The following is a 10,530-nucleotide window of genomic DNA, read 5'->3' on the forward strand; positions in this document are numbered from 1 at the left end:
CTCGCCTGGCATGCGTGCGGCCCGGGTTCGATCCTCAGCACCACATACCAACAAAGATGTTGTGTCCGCCGAGAACTAAAAAATAAATATTAAAATTCTCTCTCTCTCTCTCTCTCTCTCCTCTCTTACTCTCTCTTAAAAAAATTTTAAAAAAAAGAAAACAACAGTTGACTCAGAATTCTATATTGACTATATTGAGGGAGAAATCAACGCATTTTCAGATAAAGAAAAACTAATAATTTGTCGCCAGCAGACCTATCCTAAAAAAGTGGCTACCAAAAAAAAAAAAAAAAGAATAAGAAAGTTTACTACAGAGAAAAAAATGTTAAAAGAAGGCATATTAGCATCAAGAAGAAAGAGGACACACACATACACACACACACACACACACACACACACACACACACAATTTGGGGTTATATTAGCATTCTCCAGAAAATCAGAACTAACTCTGTGTAAGTGATTGGGTATATATATATATGTGTGTATGAATTGAAGAAAGGGAGCAAAGTAGATAGGGAGAGAAAGACTTAAAGTAAAGTAACAAATTGCCTCCCACAACTTTGCTGGCTGATAAGTATTCATATCTGCATCTGGCAAAATGGAGATTCAAGAGAGCAAAGGGTTTAGTTCTAGTCAGAAGGCTAGCAGATTGGGTACCAAAAAAGAGTCAATGATTCAGTTTGAGTTTTCAGGCAAGAAAAACTGACATTCCAGCTCAAAGGCAATCAGGCAGAAGGAATTACCTTTTATATGGAGGAGAGACAAACTTTTGTTCTATTTGGACACTGAACTGATTGAATAAAGCCCATTCACATTGGGGAAGGCAATCTACTCTATTGATTTAAATGTCAAGCTCATTCAGAAATACCTATTCATTTAATACATAGGTATTAATTAAAAGAATACATAGTACACCATGACCCAGTCAAGTTGACACATAACTATTTCCTAGATAAATAAAATACATTTTCACTTTCCTCTTCTGTTTTCTAAATTATAATTGAGAATTAATGTAAAAATTATAACCCTGGCTTATATCATCCTCACTTTATTAAAGATAATACTTAAGACAACTGTACTAAAAGTAGAGGAGAATAAAAGGGGATAAAGAGAAGCACAATTTCTATATTTCATTTGAATTTGTGAAGTGTTGACCCTGACTAATATTTCATATATATATATTATTTTTTAAATTATTATTTTTTGGTTGACATAAAATTGTACTTATGTGTGAGATACAATGTGATAGTTTGATTCATATAAGTATGGGTAGTTATCAATATATGATTATCTTCATGTCTATTATCTTCACACTTATGATGATAGCCAGATGATATATAGATATATAGATGTAACCACTAAAATGTTACAAAAGAAGATAAAATTAAAAACATTAGAGATAAATCCAAATGGAATTCTAAAATATGTTTAATTCATAGGAAGGCAGGAAACATGAAAACAAGTAAAAAGTATAGAGAAAATGTAGAAAAAAATATAATAGTATATTTAGACATCCATATATCAATAATTACATTAAATATAAATTATTTAAATGCTTAATTTAAAAGATGGAGATTAGAAGATGGCATAGAAATATATAGCCAAATTATATGCAGTGTGCAGGAAATTAACTTTAAATATAGTTATATAGGTAGACCAAAAAGAAAGGACTAAAAATTATATACTATGTGAACATTAATCAAAAGAAAGAATGAGTGCATATATTATGAACAAATATAGCAGATTCCGAGCAAAGAAAATGAGCAACAACAAACAGTATTGTTAAATAATGATAGAAGAGTCACTCCTCTAAGAAGACACAACATTATTAAATACCCACACATTAAAAACTCTAAAATAGGGGGCTGGGGATGTGGCTCAAGCGGTAGCGTGCTCACCTGACATGCGTGCGGCCCGGGTTCGATCCTCAGCACCACATACCAACAAAGATGTTGTGTCCCCCGAGAACTAAACAATAAAACATTAAAAATTCTCTCTCTCCTCTCTCACTCTCTCTTTAAAAAAAACTCTAAAATATAAGAAAGCACATGAAGCAAAAACTCATAAAACCAATAACACTTTAAAAATAAACAAATAAACGATTTTACTTGAACATTTCAAAACCTCTCTCTCAACAAGTTATATAACAACTGGACAGAAAAATCATGAAGAATATAATATAACCCAACATCACCATCAACCAACAGAAACCTTGCCCAAGTTGTGAATATTCCAAATCTTTCTATTCTGATTCATTTTGCTCTCAAATTTCTCTATAAATCTGACCAAAAGCAGCTAATGATACACAGGCCACAGCCTGAATGCTTTATTGGGTTGAAATTTTCACCAAATAAACTAGTCCATCATTCTTAATTTTAGCCTTGCACAAAGTCTTAGGGTAGTGACAGAATGCAGCCAAGTTCTTCGGAGTAGTTTAGCCAGGATTGTGATTATCTAATTTCTAGTAGAATCCCCATTTCCATCTGAGGCTAATCCTCTATCCCATTTTTTTTGTACCAGGTATTGAACCTAGCCATATTCCCAGCATCCCCCTCCATTTTATTTTTGTTGTTGCTGTTGTTGTTGAGGCAAGGTCTTGTTAAGTTGCTTAGGGCCTTGTTAAATTGCTGAGGCTGGTCTTGAACTTGGATCCATCTACCACAGCCTCTCAAGTTGCTGGGATTACAGGCATGTGCCACTGTACCTGGTCCCTTTCCCATCTTTTGAACCCTCACCATAAATGCCCATAATACTCTGCTTATAGCATTTTAAGTTTTTTATAGTTTGTTCCTCTAAACCCTTTCAACTTCTGCCAGAAACCCAATTCCAAATCTGCCTACATATATTTAGATATAGTTACAGAAATGATCCCACTCTTGATACTGATTATCTGTATTAGTTTGTTTTGTTACTATAATTAAATATTTAAAGTTGTTTATTTTACAAAGAAAAAAAGGTTTATTTAGCTTACTGTTTTAGAAGCTGAAAGTCCAAAAAGCATGACACAGACTCTATTGAGATCCCCAGAATGGATGGTAGAACTTATGCAAGAGGAAGGATCACATGGTGAAGCAGGAAGCAGAGAGTAACTCAGGGTTAGGATCAGGATTCTATAAAAACTATTTTCATGAAAACTCACTTCAAGAGACCAGCATTCCCTTTTGAGGCCAGCACCTTCAATTGCCTAAAGACTTCCCTCTAGACCCCAACTGGGAAAGGTCCTACCACCTCTCAAAATTACTACTCTGTAAATCAAGCCTCCAACATATGAATCTTAGGGGACAAAAAACATCCAAACCATAACAGGTGCTAATTCCATTCACAAGGGCTCTGCCCTCATAGTTTAGTCACCTTCCAAAGGTCACACCTCATAATATTATTGTATTGGGGATTAAGTTTCAACATGAATTTGAGAGAGGATACTATCATTCTAACCATAACACTGTATTTAATTCACTTTTTTAATATTTATTTTTAGTTGTATAGAATACCTTTATTTTATTTGTTTTTATGTGGTGCTTATGATCGAACCCAGGCCTTGCATGTGCTAGGCAAGCACTCCACTTTTGAGCCACAACCCCAGCCCTTTAATTCACTTTTGAAGACTTGAATATTTCACAAAAAGGACTTTTTCTCTTGAATACTTCATAGTCTAATGAAATAAAATAGTTAACTGATAAATACAGTTCTTCAATCTTATTTTACTTAATGCTATTAACCCTTGTATGCCAAAATCTCTATAAATTTAATTGTTATTTTATAATGTAGTCACCATTATTCTGTCTTCCTTTATTATGTAAATTGTCATAAACATTTGCTGTCTTAAGAGGGTTATAATTTTCTTCTCAAATTGTCTAGTTAATGCACACTTAGTATTTGTATTAGCTTTCAAATGTATTTCATTTTTTGCAATTATGTAATTATTTATATAAATTATTACACTTATTTTCATAGTGATAATACCTCAGCTGTCTGATAGAATATCAAAACATAAATAATATTAAATCCAGTTCAAATTAAATTTTTAATCATTACCTCTTTGTGAAAGTAAATGTTTAGATATTAATAAAAATCAAACTAAGAGGCTATATTATGAACAAATCTTAGATGATTAGATTTTCTGGAGATTTCTTGTGATCATCAAACTTACCAGAATTTCAAGGATGTCAGAAACTATGTTGAATCAGGCATTCAGCTTTTTAACCTTCTAAGATCAAGCTAAATTCAAAGATATGTGGTAAAATATGGTTTAATAGAAGAACTGGACATATAATTTAATTCATCACTTTTCATTATATGATAACAGATTAAATTTCATATGTTCTTTGTTATTTTTTCAGATTAAAAAAATCCACTTTGATTTACATCGTATACCATACCACATATTTTGCTTTGTGACTATTTTATTATACCTGTGATTTTATTGTTAGATGGTTCAATAATAATAAAGGAAATAAATACACCAGAATAAATGTTATAGAAATGGAAAGCATAAAAGATTTTTTTGTTGTTACATTTTATTCTAGATTTTAGATCAATAGAATTGACCTATTTCATATGACAATGCACTTCCCATCCCTGGATGATTAAAACCACTTCTAAGGACTAGATCCAATTAGCCAGAACTGTACTAAAATCTGAACTGAAAATCCTTTGAGATTCTTCTTAACTTAGACTCTTAATTGCATTATGGTCTCATTCACTTTAAATCATTCAGGTAAGAATAAGGGTTATACAAATTATCTACAATATACTCAATCTGAAGATTATATTGACATTAAAATTTGAACCTAGTAAGCCATGATTCAATTTTTTTTAAACTGCTGCATACTGTAAAGGGCACAAGATTTTATCTGACTCAGAAGCCAACAAGTTAGCCTGTTATTTGTGTAATAGATGTTGTTAAAAGACATGAGACTTGTGGATCAAAGACAAACTTTGGTTTAATACTTACATTAACAGCAGTAACTAGAATATCAGCATTTGCAAAGGTTCCTTGAAATCCAATTCAAAAAGGGGAATGTGAAGAGGACTAGACACCACCTATGCACAAAGTAGGTTGGATTACAAGAGAGGAGTATTATTTTAGAGTAGTCAGTTCTCTGAAATTTGACAATAAACCTGTCTGACATTTTTCTAAAAAAGAAACTTTATCTTTCAAATTTGTTCACTCTGAAAATATTTTAGAAAAAAATAGCCCTGAACAAGCACACATTTGTTTGCAATATATATGGAAAATATCAGATCCATGGAGAATTGTTTCTCAACAAAATTGTATCCACATCTTCTTTTGGTGGGAGGTAACTGGGGATTGAACTCAAAGGTGCTTAATCACTGAACCCGCCCATTTTAATTTTATTTTGAGATAGGGTCTCACTAAGTTGCTTAAGGCCTCATGTTGGGGCTGGCGCCAAAATGGCTGTAGTTAGGCTCCTTTGCTGAGGCTGGTGGGCTATGTTATGTTTTCAGTGTGTAACCAGGTCTAGGAACTAGGTATGTTATGATTAGTCAAGGTCAGAAACACTGTGATTCACCATATAGGCTCAAGGTCATAAACATTAATTTTATAAGCACCCCAGCTCTTACATAACCTGTTGGCAGTGTGTCTTCTTTGTTAGAGCTGTATATAAAAAGGGCCTATGAAAAAGACTGGGAGTTCTTTTTTTTTATTTTTTGCATCACAATGCCACTATTGTCATTTATGTAAAAAATAAATTTTAAAAAGAAAAAAAACGGCTGGGGGGGGGGGGCGAGAAGCTGACTAATGGGTATGTCTGCCCCCTGAATAAAGGATGACCAATATTTCTACCGTGCCTCACATCTTCTTTCAATTTCTGGATCCTCCAGCCTTGTTTTTCTGGGTTACACCCTCTCCATGACACCTCCCTAAGTCGCTGAGGCTGGCTTTGAACTTGTGATCCTCCTGATCCTCCTGCCTCAGCCTCGGGAGCCACTGGAATTACAGGTGTGGCCACCATGCTGAGCCACATGTAATGTGGCTTTTAGTAATCCTTCGTTAAACTTATGCAGCGCTTTTGTGTAGTAACATTATTTTGAACATTTTTATTAACAATTTGATTAACTTCCCTATAACCATATGAGTTAAGTACTAGTATTAAGATCTCCACTTTGCTGATTAGGGTACTAAGTGAAGAAGTTAAATACCATTCCCAAAGTCACACAACTAATGAGTGGCAGGGATAGGCTATAAACCCAGGTAATGTAATTTCTATCCTCTTTCTATAGTCATTGTACCATAATGTCTCAGCAAGTTATTATTTATATATTATGTTATATGCTGTTATATGATATGTTGACATCTCAAATTATGTTTTCTCATATATGAGACAGCAGATCCTTGTCCCTTGAGGAAACTTCTGCTTTGAAGTACCACGCCCATCAAACTAAGGATGCTCTGAGCAATTTATGTACTTTATTTTGAGTCAAAAAGCCTTTAAGAGAATATCATCGGAAAACAGTCAACACTCATATTAGAACGGGTAAAAAATTTTGGTCTAGGCCTTTTATAACCCGTACCCTCTTTGCCAAAACTTTGTCATGCTCTAGTCTCTTTCTCTTTTCCAGTTTCTGAATACAGGATGAACATTTGGCACTGTATTCATGTTCAGTATTGATATTTTAAATATTTTTAAATTAACTATACTTGGCTCTTTAATTTTACATAATTTTACTAATATTAGAACTCTGATTCTCCATTGCTATTACAAGGATATTGTGAGAGATTTTATAAAATCTCTTAATGAAGTTTATACTTTCTTTCTGTGCTCTTCAGCCCTCATCCACCCTTCTGTGAAAAAATGGACCCTGTCAAAATTATGAAATGAGGTGAGTTTGTCTTGACTTTTTAGTAATTAATCCATAATGGTGCTTGGTCAGTACCACTCCATATCTAAATTCTCATTAACACTATTGACAGGGATTAGTTTATTTTAAGAAATGCATTAGCTTCCTCTGTTGTCTACTGAAAAGCATGACTGCAAGAGAAAACTGCATGGCAAGGGCACTGAGCAGTAAAAATGTGAATGTTGGTATATTTATGTGCCCTTGGGATGAAATGGGAAGGTTTATGTTAACCTGGTATGAATAAAGAATTTGTAGTCAGACCCCCATGTTTGAAACAGTTCTGGGCAACAGATAATGAGGGAAAGTGCCAAATTTGCAGTACCTTTTGTAAGGATCAGAAGTCACAGAAGTCAAATTAGAAGGTCATGGCCTTTTTAAGTATTAACTATTTTTATCATTGAAAGGTAAGGGAACTGGAGGAAAATAGAGACAAACTACGCAGATGAAAAGAGTATGAAATGCCTATCTATTTGGATAGTATACAGGTGTTATTTAGCTCTTTATTAAATGAAAGGTAAAATACTCAATATGAATCAGTTGTAATTTTGAACACTAACTGGATATTTGATGGCATAAACTATTTATATTTTAAGTGCAAAAATAGTACTGTTATTGGGTTTTATTAGTGCATTATAGTTAAGGGGTTTTTAAAAGTATATCTTTTAATTATACAAACTGAAAACTTTACAGATGGGAAGGGGAAGTATATGGGATATAGATGAGGCAGGATTTGCCATGGATTCATGGTGTTCAGGGCTAGGGAATGGATACCTAAGAGTTTATTATGCTTATCTGTCCATATTTGTGTTATGTTAAAAATTCTTCATAATAAACAAGGTAAAATAAATGAATAGTATGGCCAAAAGTGGGAAGGGGAGGAAGACAAAATTATAGATCATAGTCCAAGGGGTAAAGCTATCCTGAGATGTCAGAAGTCCATATAAAGGCAGAGGGAATTTGAAGAATGACACAGATGCATAAAGTATTTATTTCTGTAAAAGAAGCAGTAAAGCCTGAAGTTTTTCATTTGTGCTACAGCTTTCTTTGGAGCCAGGGTCTTATAAACTTGGTAATCACTATGAATGTCACACAAGATAAAACTTTAGTTCTCTTTAATGTCAATTTCACAGACCTCATTTTCAATTCTGACTCATTAACTCCTTCAAATCCTATCCTAATTGATAGCAATAATCAACTCACAGGTTTGATCATATCTTTGCTTGATCTTGATTATTGACTATCCAATAATACATTTTCCCCTACCCTTTAAAGACCTCTACTTCATGTGATAGCTTTCTTTATGCCTCTGGAACATGCTTGTTGATATAAGGTGCATCTTCTATTTCCTCAGGACACACACACACACATTGTAGAATATAATGTAAACTTTTCCTTACCTTGTGTGTTGTTATTTTAATCATGTGCAGTTTAAAATGTCTTCAGAAGAAAGAAATCATTAAAATGATGTTGGAGATTATGTAGGATTGACCAAAAACACAGCTGAGGCAATTATTTTAGCTACAGAAAGTCTCAGTTGTCAAACAATCAAATAGATGACTACATAATTGATCTTAATTGCTTGTTAAGATGAAAGCAACAACTAGCGAGAAGACACCTTGATTCAGATCAGTCATTTTAATGACTGAATCAGGCTCTGCAGTGATTCAAATTTGAGGGATTAACTGCCACTGAGCTGAGAAGTAAATCAGCTTGTGTGGGATGCACTCTTTATATACGGCATGTGTCAGAAATCACAGTGAGAGAAAATTAAGACAAATAATATTAATATTAGCATGTAACAATTGTAAAGTTCAATTCTATTTATAAAGAACTTTCATATGTGGTCCAATTTAGTCTTCACAAAATCTTATTAAATACTATTGTCCTTATTTTATGTTGAGAAAGTGATCTTCAAAATAATGCAATTTAAATACTTTACCCAAATTTATATATCCAATGAGTGCTGTAGTTCCAGTTGAGTCTTTGATATGAATCCACTGGTTTTTTCACTGTACCCAATTGCCATCCACAAATATCAAGTTATCTTTCCCAAAGATATATTATTCCATAAAAATCTACTCTCATTGATTTGTATTTTGAAGTGGCGCACACCTGTAATCCTAGTAGCTTGGGAGGCTGAGGCAGAAGGATCACGAGTGCAAGACCAGCCTCAGCAACTTAGTGAGGCCCTGAGCAACTCAAAATAAAAAATATAAAGAGCTGAAGATGGGGCTCGGGTTGTAGTTCAGTGGTAGAGCATTCACCTAGCATGTGTGAGGCCCTGATCCTAAGCACGACATAAAATAATTAAATTAAATAAAGGTATTGTGTCCAACTACAACTAAAAAATAAATATTAAAAAAAAGGCTGGAGATGTAGCTCAGTAGTTAAGTGCCCTTGGGTTCAATCCATAATACATAAAACCAAACCAAAACAAACAAAAAACCCTACCCTCATTAATTTGTATTTTGAAATCTAGGTTATAATTTTATGTTTACAATTGAAAAAGATGACCATTTTATAAGGTATAAATAGATTTATTTAAACTTACAGTCCTGGAGGGGGATAAGTCTAATATTATGGTGCCAGCACCTGCATGATTTCTGGTAGAGTCTTCATGCTATATCACAAAATGGTGCAGAAGGGAAAGAGGAAGAAAACATGCAAGAAAAGTAGGTCTATGTGTGAGAGAGAGACAAGGAGAGGCTGACTCACTTTACTGCAATTCACCCTTATGGTATCTAATAGAATTTCATGAAACCTGACTTGCTCCTAAGAGATCTAATCTGGTCTGGAGACAACTAGCCCAGTCTCTGGAAAAATAAAACAAAACATTAATCCCTTTATGAAGATGGTGCCCTGTGATCTAATCATCTCCCACTAGGCCCCACTTCTTAAAGATCCCACCAACTCTCAATACCATTACATTTAGACACTGAGCTTCTAGCACATGAAACACTGGGAGATAAAAAAAACACTTGGAAATTATTAGAATGGAAAGTTCTCAATCCTCTCCAGAAACCTAGTAAATCAGAAGCTGTGGGGTGCAGCCCATCCTGTGTCTTTACAAGTTTCCTAGCTTATTCTGATGCAGGCTAAAATTTGAGAACCACTACTCTATCAACCAGTTAATCACCTGGAAGATGACCAATTTAATGCCATCATAAGTTACTAGGTGTTTATAATAAATTTACAGATCTAGTGGTACTTTCAGTGGAAATCTATTTTTGCACAAAATACACAAAAAATTTTTTGAGCAAGGATTTCTGGCAAAGAATTTCAGCTTTTTATATGGGGACCCTGTTCTCTAATGCATCAGGAAATTGCAGATATTCTTGACAGATTGATTCTACTTGTCAGCTATCCTGTTGATGAGTTTTCTGAAACCAGACTTTTTTAGTTTCAATTTTTCATAGATACTTTCATTGTTTCTTAACAATTCACACAGAATGCTTTATTTCATTATTTCCTGGTTCATCCATTATCATAAATCTGTTACATACCTGATTCTAATCACTATTTTGATTATTTGCTTTCCTGAGCTCATGTCAAAATAGTCTGCTATATATTTTAAGAATTCCAGATCTTCTACATATGTTCATTGCATGTACTTGATTGACTATAGCTTTTTCATAGGATGAAAGATTAATTTCTATGAAAACA

At 33.7% G+C, this 10,530-nt stretch overlaps 1 long non-coding RNA gene across 1 annotated transcript; it reads right to left on the reverse strand.

The window, feature by feature from the left end:
• Positions 1-1,884: 1,884 nt before the first annotated feature.
• Positions 1,885-8,487, reverse strand: LOC144371645 (uncharacterized). The gene is made up of 3 exons (XR_013431597.1): positions 8,265-8,487; positions 4,958-5,046; positions 1,885-1,971 (listed from the first exon to the last, which is right to left on the reverse strand). It is a non-coding gene; the product is annotated as an uncharacterized LOC144371645 (long non-coding RNA).
• Between the last annotated feature and the right edge of the window lie 2,043 nt (positions 8,488-10,530).

The sequence above is a fragment of the Ictidomys tridecemlineatus genome, chromosome X, assembly GCF_052094955.1.
Source record: "Ictidomys tridecemlineatus isolate mIctTri1 chromosome X, mIctTri1.hap1, whole genome shotgun sequence".
Classification (NCBI taxonomy): domain Eukaryota; kingdom Metazoa; phylum Chordata; class Mammalia; order Rodentia; family Sciuridae; genus Ictidomys; species Ictidomys tridecemlineatus.